Here is a 14841-nt window from a genome sequence, read left to right on the forward strand (position 1 = left end):
CCTTCCTGGTGTCTAGTGGTTATTAGATCACATTCCTGTATCTAGTGGTTATTAGATCACATCCCTGGTGTCTAGTGGTTATTAGATCACATCCCTGGTGTCTAGTGGTTATTAGTTCGCATCCCTGGGGTTAAGTAGTTAGTAGATCACATCCCTGGTGTTTATTGCTTAGTAGATAACATCTCTGGTGTCTAGTGGTTATTAGAGTACATCCCTGGTATCTAGTGTTTAGTAGATAACATCCCTGGTGTCTAGTGGTTAGTAGATCACATCCCTGGTGTTTAGTGTTTAGTAGATAACATCCCTGGTGTCTAGTGGTTATTAGATTACATTGCTGTTGTCTAGTGGTTATTAGATCCCATCCCTGGTGTCTAGTGGTTAGTAGATCACATCTCTGATGTCTAGTGGTTATTAGATCACATCCCTGGTGTCTAGTGGTTATTAGATCCCATCCCTGGTGTCTAGTGGTTATTAGATCCCATCCCTGGTGTCTAGTGGTTATTAGATCCCATCCCTGGTGTCTAGTGGTTATTAGATCACATCCCTGGTGTCTAGTGGTTATTAGATCACATCCCTGGTGTCTAGTGGTTATTTGATCCCATCCCTGGGGTCTAGTGGTTATTAGATCCCATCCCTGGTGTCTAGTGGTTATTAGATCCCATCCCTGGTGTCTAGTGGTTATTAGATCCCATCCCTGGTGTCTAGTGGTTATTAGATCCCATCCCTGGTGTCTAGTGGTTATTAGATCACATCCCTGGTGTCTAGTGGTTATTAGATCACATCCCTGGTGTCTAGTGGTTATTTGATCCCATCCCTGGGGTCTAGTGGTTATTAGATCCCATCCCTGGTGTCTAGTGGTTATTAGATCCCATCCCTGGTGTCTAGTGGTTATTAGATCCCATCCCTGGTGTCTAGTGGTTATTAGATCCCATCCCTGGTGTCTAGTGGTTATTAGATCACATCCCTGATGTCTATTGGTTATTAGATCACATCCCTGATGTCTAGTGGTTAGTAGATCCCATCCCTGGTGTCTAGTGGTTAGTAGATCCCATCCCTGGTGTCTAGTGGTTATTAGATCCCATCCCTGGGGTCTAGTGGTTATTAGATCCCATCCCTGGTGTCTAGTGGTTATTAGATCACATCCCTGGTGTCTAGTGGTTAGTAGATCACATCCCTGGTGTCTAGTGGTTAGTAGATCCCATCCCTGGTGTCTAGTGGTTATTAGATCCCATCCCTGGTGTCTAGTGGTTAGTAGATCACATCCCTGGTGTCTAGTGGTTATTAGATCACATCCCTGGTGTCTAGTGGTTATTAGATCCTATCCCTGGTGTCTAGTGGTTAGTAGATCACATCCCTGGTGTCTAGTGGTTATTAGATCACATCCCTGGTGTCTAGTGGTTAGTAGATCCCATCCCTGGTGTCTAGTGGTTATTAGATCACACCCCTGGTGTCTAGTGGTTAGTAGATCACATCCCTGGTGTCTAGTGGTTAGTAGATCCCATCCCTGGTGTCTAGTGGTTATTAGATCCGATCCCTGGTGTCTAGTGGTTATTAGATCACACCCCTGGTGTCTAGTGGTTAGTAGATCACATCTCTGGTGTCTAGTGGTTATTAGATCCCATCCCTGGGGTCTAGTGGTTATTAGATCACATCTCTGGTGTCTAGTGGTTAGTAGATCCCATCCCTGGTGTCTAGTGGTTATTAGATCACACCCCTGATGTCTAGTGGTTATTAGATCCCATCCCTGGTGTCTAGTGGTTATTAGATCACATCCCTGGTGTCTAGTGGTTATTAGATCACACCCCTGGTGTCTAGTGGTTAGTAGATCACATCCCTGGTGTCTAGTGGTTAATAGATCCCATCCCTGGTGTCTAGTGGTTATTAGATCCCATCCCTGGTGTCTAGTGGTTAGTAGATCACACCCCTGATGTCTAGTGGTTATTAGATCACATCCCTGGTGTCTAGTGGTTAGTAGATCTCATCCCTGCTGTCTATTGGTTATTAGATCCCATCCCTGGTGTCTAGTGGTTATTAGATCCCATCCCTGGTGTCTAGTGGTTATTAGATCCCATCCCTGGTGTCTATTGGTTATTAGATCCCATCCCTGGTGTCTATTGGTTATTAGATCCCATCCCTGGTGTCTAGTGGTTATTAGATCCCATCCCTGGTGTCTAGTGGTTATTAGATCCCATCCCTGGTGTCTATTGGTTATTAGATCCCATCCCTGGTGTCTAGTGGTTATTAGATCCCATCCCTGGTGTCTAGTGGTTAGTAGATCACACCCCTGATGTCTAGTGGTTATTAGATCACATCCCTGGTGTCTAGTGGTTAGTAGATCCCATCCCTGGTGTCTATTGGTTATTAGATCCCATCCCTGGTGTCTAGTGGTTATTAGATCCCATCCCTGGTGTCTAGTGGTTATTAGATCCCATCCCTGGTGTCTAGTGGTTATTAGATCCCATCCCTGGGGTCTAGTGGTTATTAGATCACATCTCTGGTGTCTAGTGGTTAGTAGATCCCATCCCTGATGTCTAGTGGTTATTAGATCACACCCCTGATGTCTAGTGGTTAGTAGATCCCATCCCTGATGTCTAGTGGTTATTAGATCACATCCCTGGTGTCTAGTGGTTATTAGATCCCATCCCTGGTGTCTAGTGGTTATTAGATCCCATCCCTGGTGTCTAGTGGTTAGTAGATCACATCCCTGGTGTCTAGTGGTTAGTAGATCCCATCCCTGGTGTCTAGTGGTTAGTAGATCCCATCACATTAGTCTCTTGATGACAGACTTTGTTGATAATGTCTGTAGATGTCTTTGGGCCTTTGTAGATGGCGGTTGTATGTGTGTGGATACATCAGGTGACGTCAGTGACCCATAAGATGTACATATAACATATATATATATATATTCCTGCGCTGTCTCATCCCTCTACACGTTTATTTATATTCTGATCAAAGAGCGAAGGAGATGAAAAATACATTAGAAGGAATCATGGAAGGCGTCACCAAGTGTCCATCACCATGGGAACGGATAATAAGAAGAAAGTGTGTCAGCAAGAGAGCATCCGCCATGATGAATAGGGATGATCCCCCGGTACCCAGCCGCACGCGCCAAACTGTAACAGGAGGACCACCGATAGAGACTAGAGACACCCCATCATCACAACAGTCTGTTTATCTATCTCAGATCTATCTCATATCTATCTATCTATCTCATATCTATCCATTTATCTATCTATCTCTTATCTATCTCATATCTATCTATCTATCTATCTATCTATCTCATATCTATCCATCTATCTATCTATCTATCTCATATCTATCTATCTATCTCATATCTATCTATCTATCTATCTATCTATCTATCTCATATCTATCTATCTATCTATCTCATATCTATCTCATATCTATCTATCTATCTCATATCTATCTATCTCATATCTATCTCATATCTATCTATCTATCTCATATCTATCTCATATCTATCTATCTATCTATCTCATATCTATCTATCTCATATCTATCTCATATCTATCTATCTATCTCATATCTATCTCATATCTATCTCATATCTATCTATCTATCTATCTATCTCATATCTATCTCATATATATCTATTTATCTATCTCATATCTATCTATCTATCTATCTCATATCTATCTATCTATCTCATATCTATCTCATATATATCTATTTATCTATCTCATATCTATCTATCTCATATCTATCTCATATCTAGCTATCTCATATCTATCTCATATCTATCTATCTATCTCATATCTATCTATCTATCTATCTCATATCTATCTCATATCTATCTATCTATCTCATATCTATCTCATATCTATCTATCTATCTCATATCTATCTATCTATCTATCCCATATCTATCTATCTATCTATCTATCTATCTATCTATCTATCTCATATCTATCTATCTCATATCTATCTATCTATCTATCTATCTCATATCTATCTATCTATCCCATATATATCTATCTCATATCTATCTATCTATCTATCTCATATCTATCTATCTATCTATCTCATATCTATCTATCTCCTATCTATCTCATATCTATCTATCTCATATCTATCTATCTATCTATCTCATATCTATCTATCTATCTATCTCATATCTATCTATCTCATATCTATCTATCTCATATCTATCTATCTAATATCTATCTATCTCATATCTATCTATCTAATATCTATCTATCTCATATCTATCTATCTATCTCATATCTATCTATCTATCTATCTATCTCATAACTATCTATCTATCTATCTATCTATCTATCTAATATCTATCTATCTAATATCTATCTATCTCATATCTATCTATCTAATATCTATCTATCTCATATCTATCTATCTATCTATCTATCTCATATCTATCTATCTATCTCATATCTATCATCTATCTCATATCTATTTATCTATCTCATATCTATCTAGTGGTTAATGCTGAATGACAGCTCCTGCAGGGGGCACTGCTCTAGAAGATGCTTTGACGACCATATCACCCAACTTTCCGAGGAATAGATAGAATATGGCAGATGTTTATAAGGATTTCTAGATGCTGTAGTTTAGTATTTTCTAGTACACAGGAGCAGACATTGCTTGTATGGTGTTCCAGGCTCCGCACCGTTATGGGGGCAGCGGGATTGCTGTGACAGGGCCCCCCGCGTGGTCGCTGCAGGGAGGGGGGGGGGGGTGTAGAGACTTCAGTCCCTTCTCCTCCCCGGCTGTCACACAGGATCTCGTCTCCCTGAAGCCACCACGTCACGCTGTGTCCGCCACTCACCAAAGGTTATTTCTCTAAATATTCTCTAAACAAGTCCTGACACCCGTAACATCAACTAAGAGCGCACACGGGGGCCCCGCGGCCCCGCACCCCACGCTGCTACCACATCCATGTCCTACCAGGTCGTCTGCTGGAGATTTAAAGGGAAATTCTAGTTATTGGCGACACAAAAGTGACCCCCATCAGTAGTACATAGACAGTGCCCCCTTATCACCGCCCCTCCTCCAGTCCAGACCGTTATATAATGCACGATACTGCCAGTAAACAATACTGCCATACAGTACAAATACTACTGCAAAAGCACTGACTAAATAATACCACCATACAGAGCCACATACTATATGGTACTGCTATACAGTGGCTATATAATACAACATAAACTGACAGAATAGTACTGCCATATAGTGTCTAAATAATACAGCTCTATGCTGACTGAATAATACCGCCATACAGAGCCACATACTATATGGTACTGCTATACAGCGGCTACATAATACAGCATAAACTGACAGAATAGTAATGCCATATAGTGTCTAAATAATACAGCTCTATGCTCACTTAATAATACCACCATACAGAGCCACATACTATATGGTACTGCTATACAGTGGCTATATAATACAACATAAACTGACAGAATAGTACTGCCATATAGTGTCTAAATAATACAGCTCTATGCTGACTGGATAATACCGCCATACAGAGCCACATACTATATGGTACTGCTATACAGCGGCTACATAATACAGCATAAACTGACAGAATAGTAATGCCATATAGTGTCTAAATAATACAGCTCTATGCTCACTTAATAATACCACCATACAGAGCCACATACTATATGGTACTGCTATACAGTGGCTATATAATACAGCATAAACTGACAGAATAGTACTGCCATATAGTGTCTAAATAATACAGCTCTATGCTGACTTAATAATACCACCATACAGAGCCACATACTATATGGTACTGCTATACAGTGGCTATATAATACAGCATAAACTGACAGAATAGTACTGCCATATAGTGTCTAAATAATACAGTCCTATGCAGGAAGAATAATGCTGCCATACAGAGCCAAAATAATGCAGTCCTATTCTGAATGAAAAATACTGCCATACAGTGCCTAAATAATACAGCTCTATGATGACTGAATAATACCGCCATACAGAGCCCAATCAATTCAGCCACATGGTATGGCTCTACAGTGGCTACATAATGCAGCATAAACTGACAGAATGGTACTGCCATGCAGTGTCTAAATAATAAAACCATATGCTGACTGAATGATGCTTCCATATAGTGTCTACGTAATACAGCCATAAACTGACAGAATGGTACTGCCATACAGTGTCTAAATAATACAACCATATGCTGACTGAATGATGCTGCCATATAGTGTCTACGTAATACAGCCATAAACTGACAGAATGGTACTGCCATACAGTGTCTAAATAATACAGCCATATACTGACTAAATTATACTGCCACACAGTGTCTATATAATACAGCCATAAACTGACTAAATTATACTGCCACACAGTGTCTATATAATACAGCCATAAACTGACAGAATGGTACTGCCATAAAGTGTCTAAATAATAATTCCACATACGACATAGTACTGCTATACAGTGGCTACGTAATACAGCATAAACTGGCTGAATAGTACAGCCATACAGTGTCTACATAATACAGCCCTATGCTGACTGAATGATACTGTCAAGCAGTGCTTAAATAATACATCCACATACTAAATGGTACTGCTTTACAGTGGCTACATAATACAGCATAAACAAGCATGAATACTACTGCCATACAGCGTCTAAATAATACAGCTATATATTGACTGAATAATATTGCCATAGATTGTCTAAATAGTACAGTTCTATGCTGAATGGATAACACTGCCATACAGTGCCTAGATAATACAGCGATATGCTGACTGAATGATACTACCATAAAGAGCCTAAATAATAGAGCCCTATGCTGACTGAATAATACCGCCATGCAGTGTCTGCATAATAAAGCCATAAATTAACTGAATGATACCGCCATACCGAGCCTAAGTAATGCAGTCATATGCTGACTGAATAATACCGCCATGCAGAGCCGAAATAATACAACCGCATACTAAATGGTACTGCCATACAGAGGCTACTTAATACAGCATGAACTGACTAAATAGTACTGCCATATAGTGTCTAAATAATACAGCCCTAGGCTGATGGAATGATACTGCCATAGAGTGTCTAGAAAATACAGCCCTATGCTGATTAAATAATATTGCAATACAGTGTCTAATACAGTTATATATTAATGGAATAATACTGCCAAACAGTGCCCACTAGAGCCGCCATATATTGCCTAAATAATATTACCATACAGTGTCTAAATAATACAGCTGACTGAATCATACTGACATACAGTGACCCGGACAATACAGCCTTATAGTGACTGAATAGTACTGCCGTACAATGTCTAATACAGCCTTATAGTGACTGAATAGTACTGCCAAACAATGTCTAATACAGCCTTATAGTGACTGAATAGTACTGCCGTACAATGTCTAATACAGCCTCATAGTGACTGAATAGTACTGCCATACAATGTCTAATACAGCCTCATAGTGACTGAATAGTACTGCCATACAATGTCTAATACAGCCTTATACTGACTGTATATAGTGACTGAATAGTACTGCCAAACAATGTCTAATACAGCCTTATAGTGACTGAATAGTACTGCCGTACAATGTCTAATACAGCCTCATAGTGACTGAATAGTACTGCCATACAATGTCTAATACAGCCTCATAGTGACTGAATAGTACTGCCATACAATGTCTAATACAGCCTTATACTGACTGTATATAGTGACTGAATAGTACTGCCAAACAATGTCTAATACAGCCTTATAGTGACTGAATAGTACTGCCGTACAATGTCTAATACAGCCTTATAGTGACTGAATAGTACTGCCGTACAATGTCTAATACAGCCTTATAGTGACTGAATAGTACTGCCATACAATGTCTAATACAGCCTTATAGTGACTTAATAGTACTGCCGTACAATCTCTAATACAGCCTTATAGTGACTGAATAGTACTGCCAAACAATGTCTAATACAGCCTTATAGTGACTGAATAGTACTGCCGTACAATGTCTAATACAGCCTCATAGTGACTGAATAGTACTGCCGTACAATGTCTAATACAGCCTTATAGTGACTGAATAGTACTGCCATACAATGTCTAATACAGCCTTTGTCACGATGCCGGCTGGCAGGTAGTGGATCCTCTGTGCCAGAGAGGGATGGCGAGGACCGCGCTAGTGGACCGGTTCTAAGCCACTACAGGTTTTCACCAGAGCCCGCCGCAAAGCGGGATGGTCTTGCTGCGGCGGTAGTGACCAGGTCGTATCCACTAGCAACGGCTCACCTCTCTGGCTGCTGAAGATGCTGAAGATAGGCGCGGTACAATGGAGTAGGCAGAAGCAAGGTCGGACGTAGCAGAAGGTCGGGGGCAGGCGGCAAGGATCGCAGTCAGGGGCAACGGCAGGAGGTCAGGAACACGGACTAGGAACAGACAAGGGAATGCTTTCACTAGGCACAAGTGCAACAAGATCCGGCAAGGGAGTGCAAGGGAAGTGAGGTAATATAGGGAAGTGCACAGGTGATACCAATTAAGCTAATTGGGAAGATTGGGCCAGGCACCATCATTGGTGCACTGGCCCTTTAAATCGCAGAGACCCGGCGCGCGCGCGCCCTAGGGAGCGGGGCCGCGCGCGCCGGGACAGGACCGAGGGAGAGCGAGTCAGGTACGGGGACCGGGGTGCGCATCGCGAGCGGGCGCTACCCGCATCGCGAATCGCACCCCGGCTGAAGGCGGGACCGCAGCGCACCCGGTCAGTGGATCTGACCGGGGCGCTGCAACAACGAAGATGAGGCGAGCGCTCCGGGGAGGAACGGGGACCCGGAGCGCTCGGCGTAACAGTACCCCCCCCCTTGGGTCTCCCCCTCTTCTTGGGGCCAAAGAACCTGAGAAAAAAAAACTCAATTTTTCCGTGAAGAGGTCCGATGCAAATTAGGAGGGGTTCAGTGTGGAAACGTACGAGACAGTCCAATCTTTTATTGTAAAAACAATAGATGTAGAGGGGTCTGGCGAGACTGGTCACAGGAACGTAGAACCTGTTGATGAGAGAGGCCAAAAAAATTTTTCCTGCAGATCCGGAATCCAAGAAGAGCATAGTAGAGAAGGAGAAGGTAGAGGCAGATATCCGCACAGGCACAGTAAGGCGTGGAGAAGCAGAGTTGACATCAAGAACTGTGTCACCTTCGTGCGGAGTCAGCGTGCGTCTTTCCAGGCGGGGAGGACGGATAGGACAATCCTTCAGGAAGTGTTCGGTACCGGCATAGTACAGGCAAAGATTCTCCATGCGGCGTCGTGTCCTCTCTTGAGGTGTCAAGCGAGACCGGTCAACATGCATAGCCTCCGCGGCGGGAAGCACAGGAACAGATTGCAGAGGACCAGAGGAGAGAGGAGCCGGAGAGAAAAAACGCTTCGTGCGAACAAAGTCCATATCCAGGCGGAGCTCCAGACGCCATCCGGAAGAACGCATGTCAATGCGAGTGGCTAGATGAATGAGTTCATGTAGGTCAGCAGGAGTCTCTCGTGCGGCCAGAACATCTTTAATGTTGCTGGATAGGCCTTTTTTAAAGGTCGCGCAGAGAGTCTCACTATTCCAGGACAACTCGTAAGCAAGAGCACGGAACTGAATGGCGTACTCGCCAACGGAAGAAACACCCTGGGCCAGGTTCAGCAGGGCAATCTCGGCTGAAGAAGCTCGGGCAGGTTCCTCAAAGACACTTCGAATTTCCGAGAAGAAGGAGTGTACAGAGGCAGTGACGGGGTCATTGCGGTCCCAGAGCGGTGCGGCCCATGACAGGGCTTTTCCAGACAGAAGGCAGAACACGAAAGCCACCTTAGACCTTTCAGTAGAAAACTGGTCCGACATCATCTCCAAGTGCTGGGAACATTGCGAAAGAAAGCCACGGCAATACTTAGAGTCCCCATTAAATTTGTCCGGCAAGGACAGGCAGAGGCTAGGAGTGGCCACTCGCTGCGGAGGAGGTGCAGGAGCTGGCGGAGGAGATGATTGCTGAAGAAGTTGCGAATGTTGGTGCAAAATGGTGGACACTTCCGACAGCTGGTGGGTTAGATGGGCGATCTGTCGGGCGATATCAGAGACAACTGGCAGGGGAACCTCAGCGGGATCCATGGCCGGATCTACTGTCACGATGCCGGCTGGCAGGTAGTGGATCCTCTGTGCCAGAGAGGGATGGCGAGGACCGCGCTAGTGGACCGGTTCTAAGCCACTACAGGTTTTCACCAGAGCCCGCCGCAAAGCGGGATGGTCTTGCTGCGGCGGTAGTGACCAGGTCGTATCCACTAGCAACGGCTCACCTCTCTGGCTGCTGAAGATGCTGAAGATAGGCGCGGTACAATGGAGTAGGCAGAAGCAAGGTCGGACGTAGCAGAAGGTCGGGGGCAGGCGGCAAGGATCGCAGTCAGGGGCAACGGCAGGAGGTCAGGAACACGGACTAGGAACAGACAAGGGAATGCTTTCACTAGGCACAAGTGCAACAAGATCCGGCAAGGGAGTGCAAGGGAAGTGAGGTAATATAGGGAAGTGCACAGGTGATACCAATTAAGCTAATTGGGAAGATTGGGCCAGGCACCATCATTGGTGCACTGGCCCTTTAAATCGCAGAGACCCGGCGCGCGCGCGCCCTAGGGAGCGGGGCCGCGCGCGCCGGGACAGGACCGAGGGAGAGCGAGTCAGGTACGGGGACCGGGGTGCGCATCGCGAGCGGGCGCTACCCGCATCGCGAATCGCACCCCGGCTGAAGGCGGGACCGCAGCGCACCCGGTCAGTGGATCTGACCGGGGCGCTGCAACAACGAAGATGAGGCGAGCGCTCCGGGGAGGAACGGGGACCCGGAGCGCTCGGCGTAACAGCCTTATAGTGACTTAATAGTACTGCCGTACAATCTCTAATACAGCCTTATAGTGACTGAATAGTACTGCCGTACAATGTCTAATACAGCCTTATAGTGACTGAATAGTACTGCCGTACAATGTCTAATACAGCCTCATAGTGACTGAATAGTATTGCCGTACAATGTCTAATACAGCCTCATAGTGACTGAATAGTACTGCCGTACAATGTCTAATACAGCCTCATAGTGACTGAATAGTACTGCCAAACAATGTCTAATACAGCCTCATAGTGACTGAATAGTACTGCCAAACAATGTCTAATACAGCCTTATAGTGACTGAATAGTACTGCCGTACAATGTCTAATACAGCCTTATAGTGACTGAATAGTACTGCCGTACAATGTCTAATACAGCCTTATAGTGACTGAATAGTACTGCCGTACAATGTCTAATACAGCCTCATACTGACTGAATAGTACTGCCAAACAATGTCTAATACAGCCTTATAGTGACTGAATAGTACTGCCGTACAATGTCTAATACAGCCTTATAGTGACTGAATAGTACTGCCGTACAATGTCTAATACAGCCTCATAGTGACTGAATAGTACTGCCGTACAATGTCTAATACAGCCTCATACTGACTGAATAGTACTGCCATACAATGTCTAATACAGCCTCATAGTGACTGAATAGTACTGCCAAACAATGTCTATTACAGCCTCATAGTGACTGAATAGTACTGCCAAACAATGTCTTTAAAGAACACTCTATACACAGTACAACTGTACGGTAACCACATATTACCATACATTGACCACATAATACCGCCAATAATTAACTTCAGCGCCATTGTGTGCCACATAACAGCAATATACTGTGACCTAAGAATACTGATGTACTGAAGAGATACTGATAATACTACTATACAGTGCCCCACATATACCGCCATACACTACCATAAAATACAGCATGGTATCATTTTGATAACTTAATGACCTTAATAGTTCACAGTGGTGGTGAATGAGTTAATGGTAGTATTATATGTATATATGTGTCATCTGGGGGCACTTGTGTATTGTGTGTGTTGGGGGGTGTACTATAGTGCCATATTGGGGGCATCAGTGTCTGCTATCATCTGCACAGCTTGTAGGGGGGTCTGACAGTCCGTGGTGGAGCAGTCAGCGGCAGGCAGATGTGCCATAGTGTCTGCCGCTCTGTAAGACATGGAGTGACATGTGCGGGGCCCCGGGGACCGTGCTGCTACATTCCACTACACAATAATTACATTCTCCATGTTCATCAATGATCGACCCTGGGATTAGGAGCAGCCCCCCGGGACCTTCCTGAACCCCAGCGGCCCCTGCATCAGTTCACTCCAGGGACCATCCTAATGAGACAGACGCTTTACTACACTCTCCTCCTGCTGTCCTGTATGGATGATGAGAGACTGTATACAGGACTTCATATATAGTCCTCATACATAGTCCTCATACATAGTCCTCATTACTAGTCTTAATACATAGTCCTCATACATAGTCCTCATTACTAGTCCTCATACATAGTCCTCATACATAGTCCTCATTACTAGTCCTCATACATAGTCCTCATACATAATCCTCATACATAGTACTCATACATAGTACTCATACATAGTCCTCATACATAGTACTCATTACTAGTACTCATACATAGTCCTAATACATAGTACTCATTACTAGTACTCATAAATAGTCCTCATACATGGTACTCATTACTAGTATTCATACATAGTCCTAATACATAGTCCTCATTACTAGTACTCATACATAGACCTCATACATAGTCCTCATTACTAGTCCTCATATATAGTCCTCATACATAGTCCTCATTACTAGTCCTCATACATAGTCCTCATTACTAGTACTCATACATAGTCCTCATTACTAGTCCTCATACATAGTCCTCATTACTAGTACTCATACATAGTCCTCATACATAGTACTCATTACTAGTCTTAATACATAGTCCTCATACATAGTCCTCATTACTAGTCCTCATACATAGTCCTCATACATAGTCCTCATTACTAGTCCTCATACATAGTCCTCATACATAGTCCTCATACATAGTACTCATACATAGTCCTCATACATAGTACTCATTACTAGTACTCATACATAGTCCTAATACATAGTACTCATTACTAGTACTCATAAATAGTCCTCATACATAGTACTCATTACTAGTAATCATACATAGACCTCATACATAGTCCTCATTACTAGTCCTCATATATAGTCCTCATACATAGTCCTCATTACTAGTCCTCATACATAGTCCTCATTACTAGTACTCATACATAGTCCTAATACATAGTCCTCATTACTAGTACTCATACATAGACCTCATACATAGTCCTCATTACTAGTCCTCATATATAGTCCTCATACATAGTCCTCATTACTAGTCCTCATACATAGTCCTCATTACTAGTACTCATACATAGTCCTCATACATAGTCCTCATTACTAGTCCTCATACATAGTCCTCATTACTAGTACTCATACATAGTCCTCATACATAGTACTCATTACTAGTACTCATACATGGTCCTCATACATAGTCCTCATTACTAGTACTCATACATAGACCTCATACATAGTCCTCAATACTAGTCCTCATATATAGTCCTCATACATAGTCCTCATTACTAGTCCTCATACATAGACCTCATACATAACCCTCATACATGGTCCTCATTACTAGTCCTCATACATAGTCCCCATACATAGTCCTCATACATAGTACTCATACATAGTCCTCATACATAGTACTCATTACTAGTACTCATACATAGTCCTCATACATAGTACTCATTACTAGTACTCATACATAGTCCTAATACATAGTCCTCATTACTAGTACTCATACATAGACCTCATACATAGTCCTTATTACTAGTCCTCATATATAGTCCTCATACATAGTCCTCATACATAGTCCTCATTAATAGTACTCATACATAGTTCTCATACATAGTCCTCATTACTAGTCCTCATACATAGTCCTCATTACTAGTACTCATACATAGTCCTCATACATAGTACTCATTACTAGTACTCATACATGGTCCGCATACATAGTCCTCATTACTAGTACTCATACATAGACCTCATACATAGTCCTCAATACTAGTCCTCATATATAGTCCTCATACATAGTCCTCATTACTAGTCCTCATACATAGACCTCATACATAACCCTCATACATAGTCCTCATTACTAGTCCTCATATAAACCCTCATACATAGTCCTCATTACTAGTCCTCATATATAGTCCTCATACATAGTCCTCATACATGGTCCTCATTACTAGTCCTCATACATAGCCCTCATACATAGTCCTCATACATAGACCTCATACATAGTCCTCATACATAGTCCTCATACATAGACCTCATACATAGTCCTCATACATAGTGCTCATACATAGTCCTCATACATAGTCCTCATACATAGTCCTCATACATAGACCTCATACATAGACCTCATACATAGTCCTCATTACTAGTCCTTATACATAGTGCTCATACATGGTCCTCATACATAGTCCACATACATAGTCCTCATAACTAGTCCTTATACATAGTGCTCATACATGGTCCTCATACATAGCCCTCATACATTGTCCTCATTACTAGTCCTCATACATAGCCCTCATACATAGCCCTCATACATAGTCCTCATACATAGTCCGTATACATAGTCCTCATACATAGTCCTCATTACTAGTCCTCATACATAGTCCTCATTACTAGTCCTCATACATAGTCCTCATACATAGACCTCATACATAGTCCTCATACATAGACCTCATACATAGTCCTCATTAATAGTCCTCATACATATTCCTCATTAATAGTCCTCATACAAAGACCACATACATAGTCCTTATTAATAGTCCTCATACATAGTTCTGCAAGGCTCATGGAGATATTTCAGTCCTCCAGTCCTATGTAACAGTCATTCAATCCTGTGTAACAGTC

General features: G+C 42.8%; 1 protein-coding gene across 4 annotated transcripts in view; it reads left to right on the forward strand.

Annotated features, from left to right (window-relative positions):
- Positions 1-14841, forward strand: part of FBXO41 (F-box protein 41) — a 109198-nt gene that overhangs the window by 25676 nt on the left and 68681 nt on the right. Inside the window, exon 1 of one of the 4 annotated variants that reach the window (XM_056552071.1) lies at positions 4678-4811. The exons of the other annotated variants lie outside the window; for them this stretch is intronic. The gene's annotated coding sequence lies outside the window, so the exon portion shown is untranslated. Of the gene's footprint in view, positions 1-4677; positions 4812-14841 lie in introns of those variants that run through there. 4 annotated transcript variants of the gene reach the window in all.

Source organism: Hyla sarda, chromosome 1 (genome assembly GCF_029499605.1).
Source record: "Hyla sarda isolate aHylSar1 chromosome 1, aHylSar1.hap1, whole genome shotgun sequence".
Taxonomy (NCBI): domain Eukaryota; kingdom Metazoa; phylum Chordata; class Amphibia; order Anura; family Hylidae; genus Hyla; species Hyla sarda.